Source organism: Macaca mulatta, chromosome 6 (genome assembly GCF_049350105.2).
Source record: "Macaca mulatta isolate MMU2019108-1 chromosome 6, T2T-MMU8v2.0, whole genome shotgun sequence".
In the NCBI taxonomy this organism is placed as follows: Eukaryota; Metazoa; Chordata; class Mammalia; order Primates; family Cercopithecidae; genus Macaca; species Macaca mulatta.
The window spans coordinates 112536259-112550387 of record NC_133411.1 but is presented as its reverse complement, the minus strand read 5'-3'; positions in this window follow the sequence as shown (position 1 = coordinate 112550387).

The following is a 14129-nucleotide window of genomic DNA, read 5'->3' as shown; positions in this document are numbered from 1 at the left end:
TTATGATCTCTGTTCATCAAGTAATTTGCTTGACTTGAAAGTCACTAAGTCTTTGTACAAGTGTTTCTGGTTTTAAGATGTTAAAAAGATTGTAAAATCTATAATGCAAACTGCTACAAAAATTTAGACACTGATTTTTAAGACAGTAGGTCATGTGCATTTTAATTTTTGAGTTCCCATTAACTTTCAATACATCAATCACATTCTTTCCCAAGTACATATCAAATATCCCTAAACTCCACGTGCTCAGAGTTGAGAAAGGATCACGACTTTCCTCCTGACTCTCCTTTGGAGGATATTGGTTATTTACATTTATATTTTCACCTGGATATACTGTCCTGACACACTGATAATAAACATAATGTCTTCAAAGAGACATAAATCTTCAGTGTAACATGCCAACAACTGAGTAACAAGCCATAAATGTGGCTGCTGAAAAAAAAATCTCTGTAACTGCACCACCAGTGATAAAGAGTTACACCGAGTGTTAAAATAAAATGGCCACCTACAGTGTCTGTATCTCCTGTAGCTCTCCTATGTTGACAACACACAGATATTTATCAGTATCAATATTGTATCCTATCCTTGAGTGTTTTACTGGAGTGTTTTCATACAGTACTCTACCGTACAGCTTCAGCCCCAGCTTTTCCCAAACACACACTTTTCCTACCTCTCCTCACCTGTTATCACATGTGGAGGGCTGAGGATAGCTGGCTCAGGATAGTTTAGCTCCTAAACATGGATATCAAGCATTAGGGAGACAGAAACAAAGTGTTGCAGGTGAATCCAATTGCATGAGATCTCCCTGCAACACTTTTTTTCTCATGATTTCATGAGATTACCCTGATTCTCTCCCAGCTGAAAACACTCTGGTGGATTTTCATAGTTTATGGGAAAATATCCCAACTCCTTCCAGTGGCTCACAAGCCATGCATGATCTGATTTTCGTGCCCCCTCTTTAACTCCAGCTTTGTCTACACTTCTACCTTCTCATCATGCTTCTGCCACACCAGCCTTTCTGCTGCTCTTCCAGGACCAGCACCATGTATTGCATTAAGAACATAGACTGGCCGGGCGCGGTGGCTCAAGCCTGTAATCCCACCACTTTGGGAGGCCGAGACGTTCGGATCACGAGGTCAGGAGATCGAGACCATCCTGGCTAACACAGTGAAACCCCGCCTCTACTAAAAAAATACAAAAAACTAGCCGGGCGAGGTGGCGGGCGCCCGTAGTCCCAGCTACTCTGGAGGCTGAGGCAGGAGAATGGCGTAAACCTGGGAGGCGGAGCTTGCGGTGAGCTGAGATCCGGCCACTGCACTCCAGCCTGGGCGACAGAGCGAGACTCCATCTCAACAACAACAACAACAACAACAACAAAAGAACATAGACTGCATAAGTGCAAATCGCAGCCCTGGCTCTGTCACTTTCCAGCTGTGTGACGTTGGCCAATTTATTTAACTTCTCTATGCAAGAGGGGACAATTTCCCTACTTGCAACTTGGGAATAATAATAGTAGCTACCTCAAAAGGATGCTATGAGGATTAAGTGATTCAAATTCACAAAGGACTTGGAATTGTATCTTACTTATACTAGGTGTTTTGCTGATTATTTTTCCTTTCTAAACTTATATAATTTCTGCCCCCTCTGTTAGGAATGTTATTACACCAGTTCTCAGCTAAGATGTTCACTCCTCTCAGCAGCCTTCCTCATCCAAACACGTAAACACCACCCACCCTGACAGGTTATGGTTTTTCTCATTACCCTTGTAGTTTTCCCTCATTATCTTGTTCTCACATTTCTTTCCTTTCATTCTACCAATTCTCATTAGGATGCAAGCTCCATGAGGGCACAGAGCTTGCTTTCTTTCAAATCCCTAGCTCTTGACATAGAACTTGATGCATATTGAGTATTTGTCTAAATATGTGTTTAATTCATTAGTTAATGGCATTTGGAGATCTGGATTCCAGCCTCATTATTTGAAAAGTCATTTAATTTCTCAGCTTTTTAATTACATTATTTATAATTGAAGATAATTATAGGTCTCAGTGTGAAGCACAAATTGGATCATCTACATAAAAGTGCTATAGAAACTGTAAACATTACTACAACATTCATTGTTATCTTAAAGAAACCAGTTAATATAGTAGAAACAGCACCAGACTTAGAGTCAGAAACCTAAATGCAGCTCCCTTCAAGTCCTTATTTTGAGACATGACTTTTCTGAGCTTCTAATTCTTTATTGCAAAATGGTGGTAATATCATTTTATAAAGATTATATGACTCATTAGACAGGAACAAAAGTCATGTATGAAATTAAATGAAATGTTACTTACAAAGCAATGAAATCAAACCAAGACAGCTTTAATATTTCCCTCAGATTGGCAGGCTTCTTCCTGACTATAGGCCCCCGACCTGCCAGTTCTTAGAGCATTTGCTTTAGAAAACTTGCAATTGTAAATTCTTGTTCTGTCCTTTTGCGATATTAATATTCTTTCAGCCTCTTGCCAATATTGCAACACGACTCCTTGGACCTAGGAGCCATTTATTAGAAAAGTAATTCTTAAGAATAATAAGGATGGGTGTGGCAGTTTTAGTCCTAGCTGCTCAGGAGGCTGAGGTGTAAGGATCACTTGAGTCCAGGAGTTCAAGGCCAGCCTGGACAAAATAGTGAGACCTTGCGTTTAAAAAAAAAAAAAAAAAAAAAAGAATTATAGTGTCTCTATCTCCAGGATCCGGGGGAATAGTAGAAGCCTAACATTGTTAAGTGAGATTTAGACACAGATAGCCTAATTACATTGAACAATGTCCTCCAGTACTTTTGCACTAGCTCAATTATGCTTAAAAATACTGCCTTTTATTGAAGCAGAGTTGAGTTCAACCTGTCTCTTCCATTATAATAATCTCTATCATTGTTGCAATAGTCTTAAATAAAATCTTTCTTGTTAGTTTAGTTTTCCTCATGATTTTTTTTGACCAATTACAGAAATAAAAAACCACAACACTAATGGCTTGGGCTGAGCTAATTGCAAATCTCTCCAAGGTAATCACGATCAGACTAACCCCTGTCTACCTCTCTAAATACTTTTCTCTTCTCGTTTAATCTCATATCTTCTCTTTTCTGTGTGAAGTGCATCTGAAAGGACTACACCTTCACGTTTCTGCCTGTAATTGATGTTCACATGTAAATAGTTTGATGACAGTGACTGCTTGTCTAATTTGATTGTATGATCTTTATAACAATTGGCACTGTTGTTATTCAACACAGGTGACTTCTGTGTCTAAGTCTCTGCTTCTGTGAGAAGAGTAGGTCAGATCAGACAATGCCTTTCCAGTCCTGTTACTGAATGAATCTAAAATACTTTTCAGAAATTTCCTTTATATCTTGATAGTGCATGTGCAATACCTTGGGATGTTGAAGAGAAGAGAAAAGATATAAACCTTCTATCCAGAAGATACAATGGTAACTCTGCTATAAAACTTGTTAAAGTTTAAAATGTTTAGATTTTTATCACTCTTTACATCATCACTCCTGTACTAACACTACATTTACCTGCAATTTACTTAAACCTCCCTAAGATAAATTCAGCTCTGAATGACACTTGGTGAAACCAATTTTAGATACCCAAAGTCAAAATTAAATTAACGTTTATTTAGCATAGAATTATCAAACTGCTTTAGATTGATTTCTTCCTTCCTTCCTTCCTTTTTTTTTTTTTTTTTCTGCTTTTTTTTGAGTCAGAGTTTTGCTCTTGTAGCCCAGGCTGGAGTATAATGGCACATTCTTGGCTCACTGCAACCTCCACCTCCTGAGTTCAAGCGATTCTCCTGCCTCAGCCTCCCGGGTAGCTGGGATTACAGGTGCCTGCCCCAACACTTGGCTAATTTTGTATTTTTTTAATAGAGGTAGGGTTTCACCATGTTGGCCAGGCTGGTCTCAAACTCCTGACTTCAGGTGATCCGCCTACCTCAGCCTTCCAAAGTGCTGGGATTACAGGCATGAGCCACTGCACCTGGTCACTGCTTTAGATTTCTAAGGATTATTTTAGTTTTTAGTTTTGTTGTTCTTTTTAGAAGTCATCAGTCCTTTGAAAATATCATATGACTCAAAAAATTTCTCCTGGCTACATTTATATGTATTGATTCCATGCCTTTAACATAATGGTCTCCCCATTTACCTAACTTCTGTGTTCAGAGTATCTTTCAGTTTAGAACTATTCGAATCATCTGCTTTCAATAGATACAGGTGAAATTTCTAGACAAATAGATACCCATGAAAATCAAATGAAAAGGGAATATCAAGGTAAATCAGATTTATATTTGATTCAGCAACTGACTTTAATTTGATCAATTGTCTGATTTCTTTATCATACCCTTGCAGGTTGGTCCTGTTTAATCTAATGGTTGCTTTATGTCAAAAAAAAAAAGAGTAAATATGTGATACAATCAATCTGTGGACATGAATTCAAATTCAGTAAAAGTTTTCTTGAGAATGTATGTGGAAAATCTTCCTTGATTTGCAAAGGACTAATCAGTGTAAATAGAACACAGTTAGTGCCCTTAGTTTTATTTGGCTTTCCATTTTGACAGCGTTTAATAAAGACTGTCTTGTTGATACCAAAAACACATAGTCAATGAGCATGCCAAAACATTTATTTCCTAGAAATAAAAATTATTGTTTAACCTGTCAACAAATCAATGTAACATAAGAATCTTAAAGAAACATACTACAGAGTCCAAAAGAAGAAACAAAAACTTGATATTGAGCCATATCAAAACACATAAACAGTCTCGAAATGATTCTGCTTTCCTTTTGTACTGAACAATCCTGAGTATTCATTTAAACAACCAAGATATTTTCCAAAATACCCTAATAATAACCTCCTCTTATTTTGAGTGAGAGTTAGAGGAAAAGAAGTCCAATGTTTTTGGAACACATATATTGTCTCATTTACTCCTCCTAGCAGCCCTACAAAAGAGGAATTGTTGTTTCCATTTTGCAGATAAGAAAACTGAGCCTTAAAGTGCTTAAGGAGAACTTATCCAAAGACAAACAATAGAAATGTCAGAGCCAGAATTTGATACTAGTTCCATTCTAGTTAAAAACCCATATTTTTTTTTTTATACTACACTGTCTCTGGCATTAAGAGAATGTGTTTGTATCGTGGGGCTAGGGACACTGTTCAAAAGAAACAGCCAGTTTGGTGATATGTGTGCTTTGTCCTGTCAGTTCCTACAAATTGGAAGGACTGACATGAAGCATAGGTTTGATCTGGAGTCTTATTTGATAATGGAAGTCATTTTGCTCTAAAATATTTTCCAAGAGAATAAAGATATTGTAAAAAATCAAACATCTCCCTGAAAATATAATGGGAAGCACATCTTTCTGGCATAGATTTTTGTGAGGAGCTTTCAAAGATGTAATTCAAGGCCAGCAATACCTCTTTGATTACAAATGCCATTCAAGTTTGCTTGTAGCCACCTTAATGAAACACATTTGCTGCTTTGTCCATATCTCTGAGAGAATGGCCTTTCCATTGCCTAATTGCTCTCCCTATGGTACTCTAACTACTTTCTCAACAAGGGTTGTGACAAGACTTGTGTAACCCCAAAGCCAGAGTGTGTCTCTCTGGTCATTGGTCATCTGTCTCGAGCCATTATTACTAAGATTCCTATGATATGGCCCACATAGTTTGTTTCTTCAGAGATTTGTACCTAGAATTCAACTTTCTTAGGTGGAATGGTTAATTTTATGTGGCAATTTGGTTAGGTCACAGTACCCAGATATTTGGTCAAACATATTTAGATATTGCCCTGAAGGTATTTTTTAGATAAGATTAACATTTAAATCAGTAGACTTTGAGTAAAGCAGATTGACTCAATTACCCTTCGTAACACAGGTAGGCCTTATCCAGTCAGTTGAAGGCCTTAAGAAAGTGACTGATTTCTCCCGAGCATAAAGGAATTCTTCTAGCAGTATGCCTTTGGACTTACACTGCAATATTAAATTTTCCCTGGGTATCTAGGCTGCTGGCCTGCTTACCCTACAAAATTTGGATATGGCAGACTCCTTAATAAAGTGAACCAACTCCTTAAACTCTCTTTCTCTCTCTCTCTCCATGTGTATAGATGCAGATTGGATATAGAAACACATACACATGCATTCACGCATTCACACACACACACACACACACACACACACATCCTATTAGTTCTGTTTCTCTGGAGAACCTTGATTACTATATATCAAGTGGACCATACTACTCTGGAAGTAATCTTTGATATCCAATGATATCATGAATCTCCCTCTCCTTTTGATTTCCTAGGATTCTCAGCCTTCAGGTTATCAAATGACCAAAGTACTTAGATTGTTTTCATGTTCTTGGTTCCATGGAAAGCTTTTGAAATAATTACTCTTTCTAATGCTCATTCTCATTCTTCCACTCTTCCCTTTCTTTATTAGTTTAACATGCACTCTTAATGAAACCAGTCTGAAAAAAAATATAAACAGACATTATTGTCTATTGTCCAAACTATTATTTCATTTTTTTTTTTTATTTTTTTGAGACAGGGTCTCACTCTGCCTCCCAGGCTGGAGTGCAGTGGTGCAATCTTGGCTCACTGCAAACTCCGCCCTCCAAGTTCAAGCAATTTCCTGCCTCAGCCTCCCAAGTAGCTGGGATTACAGGTGCCTGCCACCGCACCCGGCTAATTTTTTGCATTTTTAGTAGGGACGGGGTTTCACCATCTTGGCCAGACTGGTCTTGAACTCCTGACCTCGTGATCCACCTGCCTCAGCCTCCCCAAGTGCTGAGATTACAGGCGTGAGCCACTGTGTCCGGCCTTGTCCAAACTACTAATACTACAAGAGTGACCTTACAAAGAAGTTTATAAAGAAGTGACCTTCAGGCCGGGCACAGTGGCTCGTGCCTGTAATCCCAACACTTTGGGAGGCCGAGGCGGGTGGATCACGAGGTCAGGAGATCGAGACCATCCTGGCTAACATGGTGAAACCCCATCTCTACTAAAAACAAAAAAATTAGCCGGGCACGGTGGTGGGCACCTGTAGTCCCAGCTACTTGGGAGGCTGAGGCAGGAGAATGGCATGAGCCCGGGAGGTGGAGCTTGCAGTGAGCCAAGATCACGCCACTGCACTCCAGCCTGGGCGACAGAGCCAGACTCTGTCTCAACAGAAAAAAAAAAGAAAAAAGAAAAACAAAAAAGATGTGACCTTCATTGCTTCAACTTTTCTATTACCCATAAAGCAGTCAACATGATCCTTTAAAAACATAAATTAGTTTACATTACTCCTCTGCTTAAAATTTTCAAATGGCTTTCCTGCATTTATGACAAAACCTGAACTCATTGCCATGGCTTATAGGGCCCCAGCTGATCTGTTTGCTTCCACCTCTTCAAATTCATCTCATACACCACCTACTGCACACTGGCCACATTTCTTACCTTGCTCAAACAAGGTAAGTTTTAAAAGTAATTGGCATCTTGGGCCTTTCATAATTGCCATCAGCAAGGCTTTGAATGTTCTTCCCCAAGTTTCTCTTGTTGACTCCACATTTCCATAGGGGGCACGGTGAAACAGTTCCCTTCTCAGACCGAACGACTTTGCCTGCCTAGTCTAAGTTCAACCCCCTCTCCAATTCCTCTCTATCATCATCTCACACTGATTTATTTTCTTCACAGAAATTTTTTAAACTTCTGAAATTATCTGATTTCTTTGTTTATTTGTATATTGCCTGTTTCTCCCATGAGAATTAAAGTAGTATGAGAATATGAAACTTTCTTCCCTGTTGATCCTGAATTTCTAGGGCCATATAAATACACTAAATACTTATATCTCATAAATATTCATTGAATGAAGAAATCCAGAACAAGATACTTTCCATGTTTCAAAAACAAAATTAAACAAACTTACAAAAAAAAAAGTTCTCAAGACAGACACCCAGGAATCACCTATTTAACATGGGATACGATCAAAAGGCTGTCCTCGGGAATAAAGCAAAAGATGAGTTTTCAGACCTGCAATGTAAGATGAGCTCTGGACTAAAGCTGACAGCAGAGCACTGACCAAAAGTTCATTGTCTCCCTGAAGACATGATCAGTGGCAAGAGAGAGAACTCAGCCATCAAGGAAATGTTAAGAAATCTTGGCAAAAATGACAGCTGCTGAAGCAGAAATGAATACAGAAACTTTATGACATAGTCAGTTTCTATGAAAACCCAGACGGTAAATATTTAGGCTTTGCAGGCCATAAGGTCTTTTTAACAACTATTCAACTCTGCCGTTGTTCTCTGCCATTGTAACACAAAAACATATATGGATGATACATAAACAAATGAGTAAGAACAGTAAATCATTATTTATAAATAATAAACATTATTTACAAATAATAAATGAGTATGCACTACTAAGTCATTATTTATAGACATTGAAATTTGAATTTTCTATAATTTTTAATGTTTTTATTCTGAGATAATTGTAGATACACTGAAGCTGTAAGCAATAACACAAAGAGATTCCCCCACACACATTACTTTTACTTCCCAATGGTAACAACTTGTAAACAACAGTACATATAACAAGCAGGATACAGATTAATGCACTCAACATACAGAATATCTCCTTCACCACAAGGAACCTTCCTTTTGCCCTGTTATACCCGCACCTACTTCCCCCTCCCTAAACCTAACCTCTACCAACCACTAATCTTTTCTCCTTTTCTATAATTTTGTCATTTCAAGAATGTTATACAGATGGAATCATACGATCTTTTGGGATTGGCTCTTTTCATTCAGCATAATTTTTTGGCAATGTATCCAAATGGTGCATGTATCAATGGTTTGTTTCTCTTTGTTGTTCAGTAGTATTACATGGTAGGGATGAACCACATTTTCTTTAACCATTGATTGATTGATTGATTGATTTTTCTTTTTTTTTTTTTTTTTTTGAGATGAAGTCTTGCTCTGTTGCCTAGGCTAGAGTGCAGTGGCTGTCTTGGCTCACTACAACCTCAGTCTCCTGGGTTCAAGTGATTCTCCTGCCTCAGCCTCCCAAGTAGTTGGGATTATAGGTGCCCACTACCGTGTCCGGCTAATTTTTGTATTTTTAGTAGAGATGGGGTTTCACCATCTTGGCCAGTCTGGTCTCAAACTCCTGACCTCATGATCCACCCACCTCAGCCTTCCAGAGTGCTGGCATTACAGGCATGTGCCACCATGCCCGGCCTAACCATTAAAGGACAATCCTAACCATTATTAAAGGATATTTGGGTTACTTCCAGGTTTTGGCAATTAAGAATAAAGCACTATGAATACTCATGCTTAGATTTTTGTTTCTAATTTTATTTCTATGGAATAAATGTCTACTAGTGCAATTCTGGATAATTTGGTGGTTGTATGCTGAAGTTTTAAAGAAACTACCGCACTATTTTCCCAAACTACCGGTATAATTTTATATTCCCACCTGTAATGTATCAGTGATCCACTTTTTCTGCATCCTTGAAAAGATTTAGTATTATCAGAAATTTTTATTTTAGTCCCTCTGATAGGTGTGTAGTAACATTTCATTATTTTTATTTGTATCTTCCTAATGACTAATGATGTTGAACATTTTCTGTGTGTAAGTTACATAAGATAATATAGCCTCTTCGATGAAATGTTTATTCATTTATTTTGCCTGTTTTTAATTGCATTTTTGTTGTCTTTTATTGTTGAATTCTGAAAGTTCTCTGGATATTTTAAGTGTTGATCCTTTGTCAGATATAAGGTTTTTAAATATTTTCTCTGCGTCTGTAGATTGTCTTTTTATTCTTTTAACATGGTCTTCTGTAGAGCAAAAGTATTCAAATTTTGATGAAGTCCAATTTATTATTTTTTTCTTTTAGGCATAGTAATTTTAGTGTCACACCTAAGAATTATTGGCCTGTTGTAGATCTAGATTACTTTCTCCTAAGTTTTTTTCTAAAAATATTTTATATTCTCTTTAATAGTTTTATATTTATATTTAAGTCTATTTTCCATTCTGAATTAAGTTTTGTGTAAGGTGGGAGGTTAAAGTTGAATTTCTATTTTTTTGTCTATGGATGTCTTATTGCTCCAGCACCATTTGTTTAAAAGGCAATCCTCTCTCCATTTAATTGCATATACACTACTGTAAAAAAATCAGTTGAGCATAATTGTGTGGTCTATTTCTGGGTTTTGTACTTTATTCTGTTGATCTATGTGTCCATCTTTCTGCCAATATCACACAATCTTGATTACTATAACTATATAGAAAGTCTTGAATTCTTGTATACCAACTACTCCTTTGTTATTCTTCTTTTAAAAATTGTTTTAGCTATTAAAGCTCTTTTGCTTTCCATACAAACTTTAGAGTAACTTTGCCTATATCTACAAAACACTTGCTGAGATTTCAGTAGGGATTATATTAAACCTTTTTATCAATTGAAGGGGAATTGACATCTATGTTTAATCTTTTAATCCTAGAACATGGTATATCTCTCCATTTATTTAGTTTCTTTCATTAATGTTTTGTAGTATCTAGCACACAAGTCTTGAACATGTTTTGTTAAATTTACATCTAAGCATTTCTTTATTGAATTACTGTAAATGGTATTTTTAATTTGGTGTCCACACATTTATTGCTAGTATATAGAAATACAATTGATTTTTTTATATTTTACTTTTATCCTGAAATTTTGGTGAACTTACTTATTAGTTCTAAGAGGTTTTCTGATAAATTTACTGGGATTTCTATGGAGATGTGGCATCTGAAAATAAGGCAGTTTTCTTTCTTTCTTTCTTTCTTTCTTTCTTTCTTTCTTTCTTTCTTTCTTTCTTTCTTTCGAATCTGTACGCCTTTTATTTCTTTTTCATGCTTTATTGCATTGGCTAAAATTTCCAGTACTATGTTCAACTTAGAGGGGTAAAAGTGGATATTTCTGCCTTGTTTGTGAAAGAAACAAATATTTAAGAAAGAAAGCATTCAGTCTTTCACCTTAAATATAGTGTTGGCTGGGTGCGGTGACTCACACCTGTAGTCCCAGCCCTTTGGGAGACTGAGGTGGGCAGATCACGAGGTCAGGAGATCAAGACCATCCTGGCCAACATGGTGAAACCCTGTCTCTACTAAAAATACAAAAATTAGCTGGGCATGGTGGCGCATGTCTGTAATCCCAGCTACTCGGGAGGCTGAGGCAGGAGAATCACTTGAACCAGGGAGTTGGAGGTCGCAGTGAACCGAGATTGTGCCACTGCACTCCAGCCTGGTGACAAAGCTAGACTCCATCTCAAAAAGAAACAAACAAACAAAAAGAAGTGTAGTGTTATCTTTAGGATTTTTGTACATTACCAAGCAGAAGTTCATTTCTATTCCTAGATTTCTAAGATTTTTCTTGAAAGATTTTTTTTCAAATTATTTTCCTGCATCAATTGATATGATCATGTAATTTTTCTTCTTTAATCTGATAATATGGTGAATTATACTGATTGACTTTCATATATTGAACTAGGATTGTAGCTCTAAGATGAATCCCTCTTAGTCATGTTGTACAACTCCTTTTATGCATTGATGAATGCTATTTTCTAATATTTTGTTAAGGGATTTTTATGTCTACATTCATTAGGAATATTATCGTACAGTTTTCTTTCATTTCCTTCCTTCTTGGTTTGGGTTTAATTGGGTCTTTTTATTCTAGACTTTGACACTGGAGCCTAGATTATTGGTCTGAATTTTTTTTTTTAACCTAATTTAATGTTATAAATTTTCCTCTAAGAACAGTGGGAAGATAAATTTCTGTTGTTTCAGGCCACCAAGTTTGTGATAATTTGTTATGACAGGCTTAGAAAACTAAATAGGTATCAAAGCCTCCAACTATAATTGTGTGTTTATTTCTTTTTTAAGTTCTATCAGTTTTTGCTTCAAATATTTTACAGCTTGTTGTTTGGTGAACACACATTTAAGATTGCAGTGCAGCTATGTCTCACAAATTTAGTTTGTTGTATTTTAATTTTCAATCAATATGACTTCTAAAATTTCCCTTGAAACATTCTTTTTAAACCATAAATTATTTTGAAGTGTATTGTGTAGCATCCAAGTGTATAAAATGGTGTAGTTGGGAAGAGCTGGGGCTGAAGCTATACCATACACTACTTTATGGAAATACTTCAGCAAAACACTGGGAGTTGTGCTGCAGTATTGATGTTGACAGATATCTGTGTGGTGCCAACATGGGAAAGCTACCTGAGATATAAACCCTACAGACAATCAGTTTATTTTAATATCTGATGTAACTCCTTATCAGAGGTTGTATACATATAATTTTAATCCTTTTAAACTTCATGAGGTTTGTTTTATGCTCAGAAAATGGTCTGTCTTGGTATATGTTCTGTGGGTGCTTGAAAAGAATATGTATTCTGGTGTTGCTGGATATAATGTTCTAATAATGTTGTTTAGATCTTATTGATTGATGATGATGTTGAGTTCTTCTATGTCCTTGCCAATTTTTTGTCTACTCATTCTATCAGTTGCTGATGTAGGAGTTGTAATGGGTTAAATGATATCATCACCTTGAATTTGTGAATGTGACCTTATTTGTAAAAAATATCTTTGCAGATATAATTAAGTCAAAGATCTCAAGATGAGATGAGATCATCTTGAATTTAGGATAAGCCCTAAATCAATAACAGATGTCTTTATAAGACCAAGAGAGATATTTGAGACACTGAAATCTATGTGAAGATAAGGGCAGATATTAGGGTGGTGTGGCTACAAGCAAAGGAATGCCAAGAATTGCTGGCAGCCACCAGAAGCTAGAAGGGAGGCAAGGAAGAGATTCTGTCTTAGAGCCTCACGAAGGAATCAACTCTTACGCAAATTGACTTTAGGCTTCTGGGCTCCAGAACTGGGGGAAGATAAATTTCTGTTGCTTTAGGCCACCAAGTTTATGATAATTTGTTATGGCAGGCTTAGGAAACTAATACAAGGGTGTTGAGGCAATTGTATATTTGTTTCTTCTTTAAGTTCTATCAGTTTTTACTTCATATATTTTGCAGCTTGTTTTTTGGTGAATACACATTTAAGATTGTAATGTAGCTGATACTAGTATACCACTCCTGCTTTCTCTTTATTCATGCTTGCATGATATATAACTAGCAACTCAACTACATTATTATAAGGGTTTTTTGTAGACAAGTTTTTTTAATACACTGCAAAAATGTCTTCACCTTTACATTGGTGCACTTAGATCATTTACATTTAATGTAATTATTGATATGTTGGGACTTGGGTCTGTCATTTTATTTGTTTATTTTCTTTTGTTTCCTGTTTGTACTTCATGTCTCTGTTTTATTTTTCAAGTCTTTGTTGGCAAGGTTAGAAGTTAGGCTACTGTTTTCTCTATGGTGTTTGGCTTGAATATAGCAGTTATCGTATATAAGTTTTCATTTTGCTAGTCTGTCCTTTTCCTGTGTTTTACCTAGAAAGAGTAGGCTATTGTGTTGGTGGTTGTTTTTGTCTGTGCCATTAACATTTCTGGATTCCTACCTTCTTCTACTCTAATTATGGAATATACAAAGTAAAAGGAAATCCCAAAGAACCTACTACAGTGTTATATCTTGGGTCTGGAGATCCTTCTTCTTCCTTTTTCTCTCCATCTTTCAAGGTCTTCTTGTGTTTGTTTTTTATGTAATATGTTTAGATGTACTTGATGGGAAGAATATGTAAACTTTCATCTACACCATCTCCCTGAAAGTAGAAGACTCCTAATTCCACATAATTTTTATTTGTCATAAAATAGTATTATTCTTCTTTTATTGTTTTCAATCATTTAAATCTGTAAAACCCTTCTTAGCAGTCAGGCCATATAAAAATATTGGTGGGCTGGATTTGGCTTATGATATATAGTTTCCCAACCTTTGATGCAGATTAAGATTTCTGAACTGTAGCTCTCTTTGCTGGTCACAACAGTCTGCCTTAAAAAAGGGAGGTGAGGTAATGTAGACAGTGGGAACTAAAAAATAGGTTTTATATTTCTTTAAAAGCTGAGAACTTGGAAAGAAGAGCAAATACTGGTTAGAGAATATATGAGAATAATCAGATTAAAAATATTAAAAGTATTA